The following is a 12,366-nucleotide window of genomic DNA, read 5'->3' as shown; positions in this document are numbered from 1 at the left end:
TGGCATTACTCGTACACATATATGTATATATTTGATTATTATTATTATATTATTTATTATTATATATGAATAAAGACTACTTATCATAGCATCTACGCTTTTATCATAGCGTAGATGCTATGATATATAGTATATAAAGTTCTAGGGTCGGGATTTTCTTGTAAAAGATCTTTTATGTTACTATGGATTCGCGCGGATCTAACTAGCTATAAACATCTGTTTTAAGTTTGGAATATTTAATATATTCACGAAACTTGACATACAATCATGCATATATATTGTAATTGCATCTTAATGTCTAAATCGTACTAAATTTGAAATAAGCGTTTCGTATTAACCTTTTCTATTCGCTTTCTCGTAAGATTTTTTTCGAAGTTAGCCATTGTTATAATCCAATTCTTAAAATTCTGTATAATTTTTACTTTCCATTACATTTCACACAACTGTTGTCTCATTTAAAATATTCGTTGTTATTGTTAGAATTTTACGAATTTCGTTACACTTTCATGTGACTGGCATTTGTTCTGTTACGGTAGTAAATTACTGTAAGTACTAGTAGGGTTATAATTAAAAAAAATATTAGGAGAATGGACATTTTCACTATTTTCATAGTGTACGAGTAAAATGTTTATAAAGTATTATTTTAACGGAAATACTTAGCCCTAGCTTATTGACATCGATCGACAATAACGCTCATGAAAGTCGTCATGTTTTTCCATTTTTTTTTTATCTAAATTAGCAACTGGTATATTTTTGCACTATAACTGATATATTTTAAGCCTTTTGGCCAAGTGATTTTTCTTTATTTTTTTTTATGCAACATAGAATGGCAAACAAGCTGACGGCCCACCTGATGGAAAGTGGTAACCGTCGTTTATAGGCATGAGCAATACCGTGGACATAACAGAGTATACTGTTTCGCCCATGATACCCCTCATGCGTTGCCATTCCTGAGGACTCAGATGTTATTCCTCTGTACCCTGTAAATTCACTGCCATATCCGATTCTTTAAACCATGCAAACACAACTGCTTCACAGTAGAAACACGAATGGGTCAGAGGTGCCCAAGCAAACGATTTTTGTACATAGTCTGCCATTGGTAATGATATCTATTGCTTTATATATTGTTACAGTTTTTTTACGCGATTTATAAGATTTTCCATATGATGATTTATCTTGTTACGCTATACCTTCGCCAATTATGAACACATTTTGTAATCTCTATAAATTTTGTGTTCTAAACAAAAAAATTTAAATGTGATGTATCTATGAAACATCTTGTCGTCCATTAGCGTGTTTTATTCGTTTTAAAATAAAATGTTATTCTGTGATAAGAATATAATGTACCGTTTAATCATCAATGTCATACTGTTATAATTTTATTACGTAGGTAATAATTCAAATGTAATAATATTAACTAAATTAATGTGGTACATTGTACGCAGAGTTCGTCCCACGCACACAGCGTAGCTAGTTGCAAACTAAGATACGACCGTTAACTGTCGTAATTACCGCTTTTGTCTTTGCTGCCGAAAATGAGATGTAGATGCTTTGTATCCATCTCTCAACTACTAACTGACATGAGTTTTGTCTTTAGCTGTATTGTTTTAAAGGAATTTGTATGTTTATTATAATTCACTTTCACTAATCTATTGAAGATTCTTCTAGTTTTTATTTTATATTTGCTATACTAGAAGAGAAGCCCATGCATTACTGGTCTTTTTATAAAGATTTACCCTTTATTCATAAAAACTGAAACGTCCTACATACATGTTTAATCTATTAGAGTGTTTTGTCACTGTTTTTCGAATTGCGAAATTAGCGCAAAAGAACAAAATATTTCAATAGCTAAAATAGGTTTGTAAGACGTTTTAGTTTTTAAGAATATGGGGCTTAATTTTTTCCTCGTGTCACCTTTATCGAATTTGTTAGAATACGGCTATGCAGCATAAAGGTTAAATGGACTTGATACTCACATCATATAGTTGGAAGTTTTAATGAACATAAAGTACTGGACTGACGTGATGAAATTTGGCATAGTTTATATCTAGAGCCTTCATTTAGATTTTTTAAAGAAATAAGTTGTGGCCAGCACCTAGTATTAAATAAATTCTTAATAATAGATTCGTGATCTTTATTCACATGCATTATGCTGCCAGAAACAAGAAAACTAAAGGTACTACTTTAAAAAGTACACTAAGGATAGAGTAAAATTAGGAAGGTTTGTATTCTAAATTAACATGATGGAAAATCAAACTTAGGGCTTCGTTTATAAGAAGCTATACGCGTTTATTATTATTGCAGCATGGTTACCCTGGAACGTGGTTGTATAAAGATTAAATAAATGATACCTATGCGTGTAACTCTGATGTAGCTCGTTATTTATAATTTTAAATCGATCCTCAGTTTAGATTATGGAACGCAAAAAATAATGTTCGAGTAAAGGGCGAGTAAAACTTGGTGAGCTATTTATCTTAAACTTATTGGAATACCGCGGGGTTTTAGTTTTTCTCCTCGTTCATATGTACTTTGAACTGCATGGTGCTTTTATTTCAAAAACAATGATTACCCCGTTTCTTGGCGCGCGTCGTGCGAGCAGGATGAGATGATCGTTTTGCATGGAACCAGGTGAAACTATCAATTTGCGTTGAGCCGCGCGAGAGGTAAATGCATCGATCTCACTTTAAAGAGCCAAGGTGGAGCTCACTCGCAAGTTTCTGTACTCGTTTGTAGTACGGGTGCTCGTTATAATGTAAATTCGTATTGCATTCGTGGAACAAGCATACTGACTTCAACTGAGGCACACTTTCAGGTTTCGCGTAGTATACTCATGTGCTTAACAAGATCATAACTGTTTTTTATTGTATGCATTGATTTGCATATAGACTAAAACTGCCATCATAGCGTTATCCTTAAATCACAAATATTTTGTTGAGACATATTTTTAATAATGGAAAATTGCGGATTTTGCGTTGCATTAACGATTTTATGTGCATTTATTTGAATATAAGCTAAACACTACCATAATGTTACCCGTAAGCGATACACAAAGTTAGTTTGGATTTATTTTTAGATATAAGTAGTAAAGGCAAAATAAACATATGGGTATTAATATTTACCTAGTAAGTATACATTTTTGTTATCATCAGGCCTAATGATCATGTTATGTTAATTATTGTTATTGATCTTTAAACTAGACTACAGCGCATGAACTACGATATTATCTATAAATATAGAATAAACAGTGACGTATGAAGAGATACGTAAAATTACCGTCAACTAAAAAGTGTACTACTTACAGTCTTTCCAGTAGGTAGTTGGTTAACTTGTTTCATTTTCCTTATAGTTCATGTATAACAAACACTCGACTTCGTTTCGAATAAAGTGTCGAAGCAGGAAGAAAATTGCTATTTATATAGACAGTTCCATATGCAAAAATATGTATTATAGTACCGCAACGTGGTAGTCGACATAAACGAGCTTCATTGTTTCACAAACGAGAAAGCTTCCAATATGTCGATACAGAAAGTAAATACGCCTCATTCGACATGAACCTTTATTGAACCAAACGATTGTTGCATTTTATAGCTACTTGGTATGGGCATTTTTGACTTCTTTTAATGCTTGAATTACATTTAATTCAGTTGCTCTTTTAGTAAGATTACGAGTATAACTATATGATATTATGTAATTTATTTATTTATTTATTTATTTATGCTTTATTGACCACATTACAAAAAAAATGTCTGGTACAAAAGGCGGACTTAATACTATATAGCATTCTCTCCCAGTCAACCTTTGGCAAAACAGAAATTTTAATATGCGGTGAAAAAAATTACAACACATACAATAGAGATTATATAAATATACATACATGAATATATTAAACAAATATTACATAAATATACAAATATGTAATAAAAATACATATATACAAATATAAATATACATATATAAATATACCTACTTATAGATTATATACGATAACACAAATAAACAACGATAGAGATCAAAGTGATGATGATGAAGGTGAACTGCTTTTACAGTTTTTTCCAAAGATATTCGTAGACTTTTCTCTTAAAAATAAATTTGTTAGAAATTTGTCTTATGTCCATGGGTAGCGCATTCCAGAGTCGTGAGGCCTCAAGAGTAAAGGAATTGGAAACAAAAGCAGAACGATGTAGAGGAATAGAGAGAACAAGAGAGTCGTTAGAACGAAGTTCTCGTGTATGAGAATCACAGAGATATTTGAATCTACATTTCAAGTATTCTGGTGATAAGGGACTAATAAGAAGAGAGAAAATGTTGCAAAGCAACCTCAACTGTCTGCGTTGGCGTATAGGGAGCCATTTTAACTGAGATCTGTACGAAGATATGTGATCATATTTACGCAGACAGAAGATGAAACGAATAGAACTATTGATTAAACGATCTAATTTATTAAGAAGATCTTCGTTAAGATCAGGATAACACACATCAGCATAATCAATAATGGGGAGAATAAGTGTTTGAATAAGTGTAATTTTAGTTTTAATAGGAAAAAAGTGCTTAAAACGGTTAATGTACTGAAGTGTGGCTACGACTGAACGACTAATCTCAGCAATTTGTTTGGTCCAGCTCAATTTCGAATCAATATAAAGGCCAAGATTTTTAACGCTCGTACAGTAAGTAATAATCGAATTATTGTATGTTACAGGTAAGAGAGAGTTATAATTGATCTTTTCCAACTGTCTCGAGCTACCAACGATTATTGCTTGGCACTTTCTTGGATTTACTGGGATGCCAAATTCATGAGACCAAACACTGATTTTTTGTAGTTCATCGTTCAACTGTGCAACAGCTGTATTTATATCTTCGACAGTTGTCTGTACATACATTTGTAAATCATCTGCATATAGATGGTAAGAACAATCAATTATCGTGGAAAGAAGATTAATAAATATTGAAAACATTAAAGGGGACAAGATGCCACCTTGAGGAACACCTGATGAAAGACCTTTCCAGTCAGACAACTCACGATCTATACGGACAGCTTGTTGTCGTCCACGAAGATAAGACGTGAACCAGTCCAAGGCAGAAGGCGAAAAATTATGATGATTAAGGATCGCAAGTAAGATATCGTGATCTACCATGTTGAAAGCATTGGAAAAGTTTATTAAAATAAGAATGGTGACCAGCCTATTCTCCATGCCTGAACGGATATCTTCAGTAACTTTGAGTAGGGCAGTAGTAGTACTATGTCCAGGGCGAAAACCGGATTGAAAAGGAGTAAGGATATTATTTGCAAAGATAAAGGAGGATACTTGCTTATGTGCCACAGCTTCAAGGACTTTGGAAAGGAAAGGTAGAATTGAAATCGGTCTAAATTGACTTAACTGTTGTGGTGTGGAAACTTTAGGAAGAGGTATGACAAAAGCTTTTCGCCAAAGATGAGGGAAACTCCCTGAAGAAAAGGAAAAATTGATAATGTGGGTTATGGCAGGGAGAATTACGTCAAGGATATCAGTGACCATTTGCCAACTTACATTATCACAGCCAACAGCCTTGGACTTAATTGATGAGGTAATTTTACGAATCTCATCTTCAGATACAGATGAAAAGGAAAAAGAATTTTTATTAATAATGGGTAAAGACGTAATTTTAGTGATTGTGGCTGATTTAACAGAGGGATTAAAAACACTGGTTGAGGAAAAGTGATCATTAAATTCATCAGGTGTAAATAAGGGCACGTGAGACGAAACAGGACATTTGCCTATGCCAAGAGATCGAAGAAACTTCCAAATATCAGCCGTGGAGGAATTTGTAACACTGTCGTGAAAATAATTTTGTTTGGCTGTTCTTACCATTCGATTACAGAGATTACGCGCTTTTTTGTAAGTGTCCCAATTCACGTCACTTCTATTACGCTTAAAAGTACGAAAAGCCTTATCACGGCGAGTCATCGCCATGCGGACTCCCTTACTGATCCACGGTGCTGGTGGTCGTTTTATTCTTACTGGTTTGAGTGGGGCGTGGGCATCATACAATTTCAGAATAGCTTTATTTAATTCTGAGATTTTCACATCTACTGTACTTGCCGTAAACATGGGGGTAAAGTCAATGTTGCTAGCATCTTCTTTTAACTTATCGCGGTCTATACTAATGTAGCTGCGTATCCACATTGTTGCAGGCTTGGCTCTAGGTGGTTTTAGCTTATACAAAATATATATAAGGTCATGTCGTGAAAATCCGGGTGCTGGTAATTGACCAAATTTTATGACCTTATCAGTAGAAGATGTTAAAATTAAGTCAAGCCAAGTATCTTGTGACGACAAGTTACAATGAGTAGGCTCAAGAGGCAGAATAGATAAATTTACTGACTTAGTTATATTAAAGAATTTTTGAGACTGACTTGTATTTTTCATAAGATCAGTGTTAAAGTCACCCATGATTATGTGATGTGTGTAATCTGAACAGAAAGATTCTAAGACAGACTCGAGTTGAGCGTAGAAATCAATGGAAGGAGGACAATAAATGACTCCAAGAATGGCTTTGGTACCTTTGACTGAGATTTCTAAAAAGATGTATTCTGCGGAGCCCGAGTAAAGCGAAGGTGATAATGCAACAACTTTATATGGAATATAACTACGCAGATAAATTGCTACACCTCCACCCGCCTTACCAGTGCGATCATTACGTATCAATATGTATCCCGGAAGAGCATAAGTCACAGAGGATAGAGATGGCTTAAACCAGCTTTCAGAAATAAGGACAGAATCAAAAGCGGAAGAGGTGAAAGTATCCAAGAAATCAGAGAAATGCGCTGGTACACTTTGTGCATTTATGTGGCAGGAGTTGAAGGAGTGAATAGACGCATCAGTAATAGTCTTTAATGAGTTGCCTAATGTTTCAGGTTCCTGAAAACTATCATTGCTATTGCTATCACTAGAGAAAAGATTAAACTCACGTGCAGAATAATATAATTCATCATCTGACATAGTAATAAATATACGTAAATATAAAACAATATAAGTATAATAATTAGAATAAAATATAATATAAATTAATTAATTTGATACTGTAACAAAATTATAATAAATATCTAGTTTATACCTAAGCGATTGCTAATCCTGCTGGTTGACAGAAAGAGAACAAAAAACAACTTGAAAAAACAAAACGCAAATACAAAAAGGCAGGAATCCAAAGCTAAAAAAAATTATATAAGAATAATAACTACCCTCTAATAAATTATCGATACTTGATATTGTGAACGATTGATACCGTCAGTACAAGTAATATAAAAATAAAAATGCAGTATAGTCGCACAATGAAATAAAAATACTTCAGTGTAGAAAAATTTAGTAACAAGAGTAATAAAGAATTCTCTGCCAATTAGTAAACTTAAGGATAGATATAAATATTAATATACATGAGTACACAAAGCAGTGGGGATGGTTATTACAATTAAAAGTTTGTTTACTTCTTTCCCCTGGCCGTCCGTTTCGATTTTGTGTGTTGAGCGGGGGATGACGATGCTACTCCAGAGGCAGAAGATGGGATTGCCTGCGTATCATCTTCTGATTTAGCCAACTCGGCCAAATCCTGTTCGGAGTACAGGCGTCGCTTCGTACCATCCTTCAACATGACGACAATATTTCCACCCATTGTCCAACACCGTCGTTGACCAAACCGCTTACGTGCTTGTATAAAGACAGCCTGACGTTGCTTCGTCAGAAATTCAGAGATACTGAACGGTGTACCCTTAAAGGAGGTTTTCTTATCCCACACAGCATTTTTAAGGGATATTTCAGAGAAACGAAGAAGAACCGGTCGTTCCTTGTCCCTTGAAGGTTGACCAATACGATGACATGCAAGGAGCTTTTCTGGTACCATACTAGCCAATCCAAGTTTCTCTCTCAAAGTCTGTGAAACAAAGTCTAGAAGATTACTTACATTTTCTGGTACACCGTTCATTAACAAATTCTTTCTACGATGTCTAGTCTCTATAGCATCTATCGACTTAGTAATCATAAAGATCTGCCGACGCATCAACAACAAGATAGACAGAACATCAGATTTGAAGTTCCTGAATTCATCGGCCAAACTTGTCTGTGAACTGCTCGCTTGTGGCGTTGTAGTATTGAGCCTGGCCTCGAACTCGTTCAGCCTTTTCAATAAACTGGCTTCAATGTTGTGTTGAGTCTCCAGCACATCTTCAAGATTTGCCATAGTGTCCAGTTGCGAAATATAGTGTGAATGGCAGGAGTTGCAACAAACTAAAGTATATTAGTGCATTAACTTGCAGATAACACTTGTGCGTATATAATTACTTTATTGGATGTATTTTAATGAAAAAATATATAACTTTAATTATTTAAATTAATTAATTACACTTTTATAATAAGAGCACAATGTGTACGTGTTTTTCTCCTACCGCCAAAAAAACAAAGTAATTGCTGTAACAATTAAAAAACCCGCTGCCTTCATAAATCAAAGGTATTTTGTCTCATACTACGTGGAATGAGAGTGTCGAAAAATATATGGTTGGAACGGTGACAATTCATAATAATTTGTTGACTTAACAGGTTTAGTAGTAGCAAAGCAACGGGCGCTCTGGTACACAGCGCCGTGTCGCCTTGTAATGAGCAACATCTGCGAATCAATGAGTTCGGTGTGCGAGTTTTATTAAGCGCCACGATAAATTTGCATCGTCAAACAACGACCGCGGCGGCGGGGCACGTTCGGCAAATAGAATAAATACGTAGCATCTCCTCTCGCTTCCATGGCATCCCACCAATTCCACACCCTCCTACAAATTCAATTTGCCCTTATTAATGTGCTGACATTTTAAAACTTTGTCACTAGTTTTCTTATAAAGGAATATATATCTAATATTTGTGACAGTCTAGATATTCAATAATTATAATTTTGGTATTTATCCATACAGTTACAAGTGTTTATAAACTGTTTGCAGTAAAATGAAAGTAGGTAAACAACAAGGTAGGTAGGTTTAGTTCTCTCACCTCTAGTATCGTCAGTTTGTGCAGTAATCTTGAAGATACTTGTATTATTAAGCTCAATTCTAAAAATCCGGACTGTTTAGTAGAGCGCTGTACCGTCTCTCTTTATCTGGAACAGACTAATATATTAATTCTAGGCCCGGCCCTATATGACTTTGTAGACTGGAGCTCTTAGATTTCCGTTGACTCTTTTTGACTCGGTTCAGACATGAGTTATAAGAATTAGCGACGATCCCACAGTAACAAGGTGGTGTTGAGTTAATCCTCTAAGTTTGTGGTGAGATTTTAGGGCCTAATATGGTTTCCTATTAACGTATATTAATTTTATTGCAGACATTTATTTACTTTAGGAATTTCAATGTCTGTAACCGCATGGTAACGTAATCGTTTACTACATGGACCGTATGTTTGTATGTCACCTTATAAAATATTAAAAAAAATATTATTGCTTCGCTATGATTTTAAATCCATAGAAATCGGCATTAATATTAGCAAAAAAACTGAGCAGTGTATTAATATAAATATTTAGATATATGTTTATTTTGCTGTATTGTATAAATTATACTGGAAAATTTATTTTTATTTCTAGATTCTTCATCAAGTCTAATACCCCAGTTGGTAAGGTAATTCGTGCTTAAAAAGGCGTCCTGAAAAAGGCTTGACAAAGTGGTTAGCCGCCGGCGGCAAAGGCTTAGAGGCTCTCGATTACGCGCGTCGATTTCACAATAATTGCGGACAGCTCCTAAAGCTAGTGTTACGCGCGGGTCAGTAGCCATCGTAAAATTTCATGACCACTTGTATCTGGACAATGCTGTGGGGAATCTCGATAGGCTTAGAGAAACGTGCAATCTAACAAACTTGGATGTCGTTGGCGGTCTTCGAAGTGCTGTTGATTTGTTTTGGAAATATTTAATGAATGTTGAGTTGCTAGGTGTAATTATATGATCTTCAAAAGGAGGTGATAATGGCAAACAGTTGACTTGCCGAGTGAACTCGTTAATAGAGCATAATGGCTGGTATTTTATTACGGAACTTTCATACGTGAAAGTCTAATGACCCGAATGCTGTCAGATTTAGAAAAGATAACCGGCTCAATGGTGTCGGTGGGAGCGGGACGAACGATGAACTCGGAACGAGTCGATTCGAATCCGTTGAAGAGTTCAATAAGCTGGGCTTAGCATCGATCTTCGATCCAGTGATTACGGACAGCGGCGTTGACGGATGTCAGCTTAACTTGTCTGTCACCCAGCCGGAACAGACACCTAACACATTAATCTCTATTCTCAGTGAGCAACACGTGGATTTACGTGTCAACGAAAGTAATTTATATGCAAATCATTTGAACCTTGACGATTTCGTGACTTTAATACCGTTAGCACAGTTTAGAGTATCAGAGTCCTGAACGAGAATGCTTAAACAATATATACATATTCCAGAAAGAGGACTTAAATTCTAATTAATGTAATAATATAAATAAATATGGTATAAGATACGGTCAATTTATGCGGCGGTATTTAGTAATAAAAAAAACTATTAACACTAGTGCAGGAACTAGAACTAAATACCTTCTGCTGTAATATCATTTAGTTCAATGTGTTTTTTTTTTGGTACTATGTATTAACTTTTAAACTAATTTTGATGACTACAAATTATTATGTAATTGTTTTTATTATTTGTTTTTAATTTAATAAATATTTGAATGTTTTTATTTATATTTACACGTATGTACATTAATTAGTTAAACTCATATTATTTCGTCAAGAAGATAAGTGTAGAAATTAATGTATTTACGTTTGAAACTTTAATTGAACGTCTGGATATCATAAAATGGCGGGAACATATATATTGTGGGTGTTTGATTATCTCAAATTAATATTTCACTAATACCGATGTCGCTTGTCAAGAGACAAAGGGCTCGGCGTTGTACGAGCGTCGCGAGAGAGTGCGCAGCCTCTTTGTGTCCGCAGAACAATATTACGGGCGTCTTGATAAATAGGAACAACTGTTGAGGCAACAATGCAGTCTGTAACGCGATACGAGCTCGATCGACCGCTGGATTAATGACTGCCTCGCCTAAAAGAATGGATCGTAATATTTATTATCAGATAAGCGACCGCTACTGGGTAATTCGTGTGTCCTCTACCATTATACAACTTTCGATGCACTGCCGATGCATTAGTCACTCATACTGCGATATCAATTTATAGTTGTACACCTTTATGGACTGTGTTTCGTGTTTCTTAGAATACGTACAAATGTTATATTGTTTAACCGATATTTCTTGCTTTAATACAATATTTACAGGCCATTATAAAATATTCAATACCCCTATATCAACAACAAATATACACGCTTAAAAACATTTTATAAATAGCGATTAGAGTATAAAAAGCGTCAGATAGTTAAGGAACTAATCAGTTCGGACTGCTTTTATATTATAATAGTTAATGAAATGTTACGCCCACGAGTCTCGAACCCATTGATCTTGAGCGCGTTAATGGCCGCGTCGAAAGATGTGTGCATGCGCATCCATATACGAAATGAGAGGTTCCCCCATTTTCCTTGATTATAAATTTAAATATGGATATTTTTAGATATGTTACTATTTAATACAATCAATACACATTTAAAAGATTCATATTCTTGCAACTGATTATATTGAAGTATTGGTTGAATATTTGTTGATAAATATTGGTTTTGTCAGTCCTCAGTATGTAGTTACTTTAGAATAGATTCACGAAAATATGCAATTAAATTGTTCGGGTATATTATTTACATATTGTAATATAGAATTTAAATATTATTATTATTTGTTGTATAAAATACTTCTCTAAAATTATATTTACTTGTTCTAACAATCACAACACCAACAATATTCAATTGTTTGTGTTGTGATCTACATAATCATCTTTTTAATATTGTATTACGTATAAAGTTACATTAATTTAAATCTGACGTAGCAGGTATCACACCATATAAGCCGTTCATTGCTGAACATAATCCTCCCCTTCGGGGGGTTTTGCCAGTAGTTGCCATGCTTGGTAGGCAGATTGGCAACCGCAATTAGGCTTTAGAGATGTTTTAAGATGGTCATTGCTGCCTATTCCACGCCCTCTCCTTAGTCGCCTCTTACGACACCCACGGGAAAGGAAGGGGTGGTCTATTTTATGCCAGGACCATACGGCCAGTAGCAGGTGTGATGAGATTTATTAATAATAATTCTAATTCAATTTGCGCAACATTTGTTCTTATTCTAATGAAATTCCATCAAGTATAAGTTACTTCAATCAATTGTAAGTGTAAGTATACTTGAATATTATTAAAAAAAAAACGCTTACTCTAGCAAGCGTTTTACATTTATGGAATT

General features: G+C 34.6%; 1 protein-coding gene across 1 annotated transcript in view; it reads left to right on the top strand.

Moving 5' to 3' along the window:
* LOC113509806 (lysine-specific histone demethylase 1A) overlaps positions 1 to 12,366 on the top strand; it is a 346,558-nt gene that overhangs the window by 95,990 nt on the left and 238,202 nt on the right. The window lies entirely within an intron of this gene.

Source organism: Galleria mellonella, unplaced genomic scaffold, assembly GCF_026898425.1.
Source record: "Galleria mellonella isolate WM207_F2 unplaced genomic scaffold, CSIRO_AGI_GalMel_v1 utg57, whole genome shotgun sequence".
Classification (NCBI taxonomy): Eukaryota; Metazoa; Arthropoda; class Insecta; order Lepidoptera; family Pyralidae; genus Galleria; species Galleria mellonella.
The sequence above is the reverse complement of the archived record's forward strand: the minus strand, read 5'-3'. Positions and strand labels throughout refer to the sequence as shown.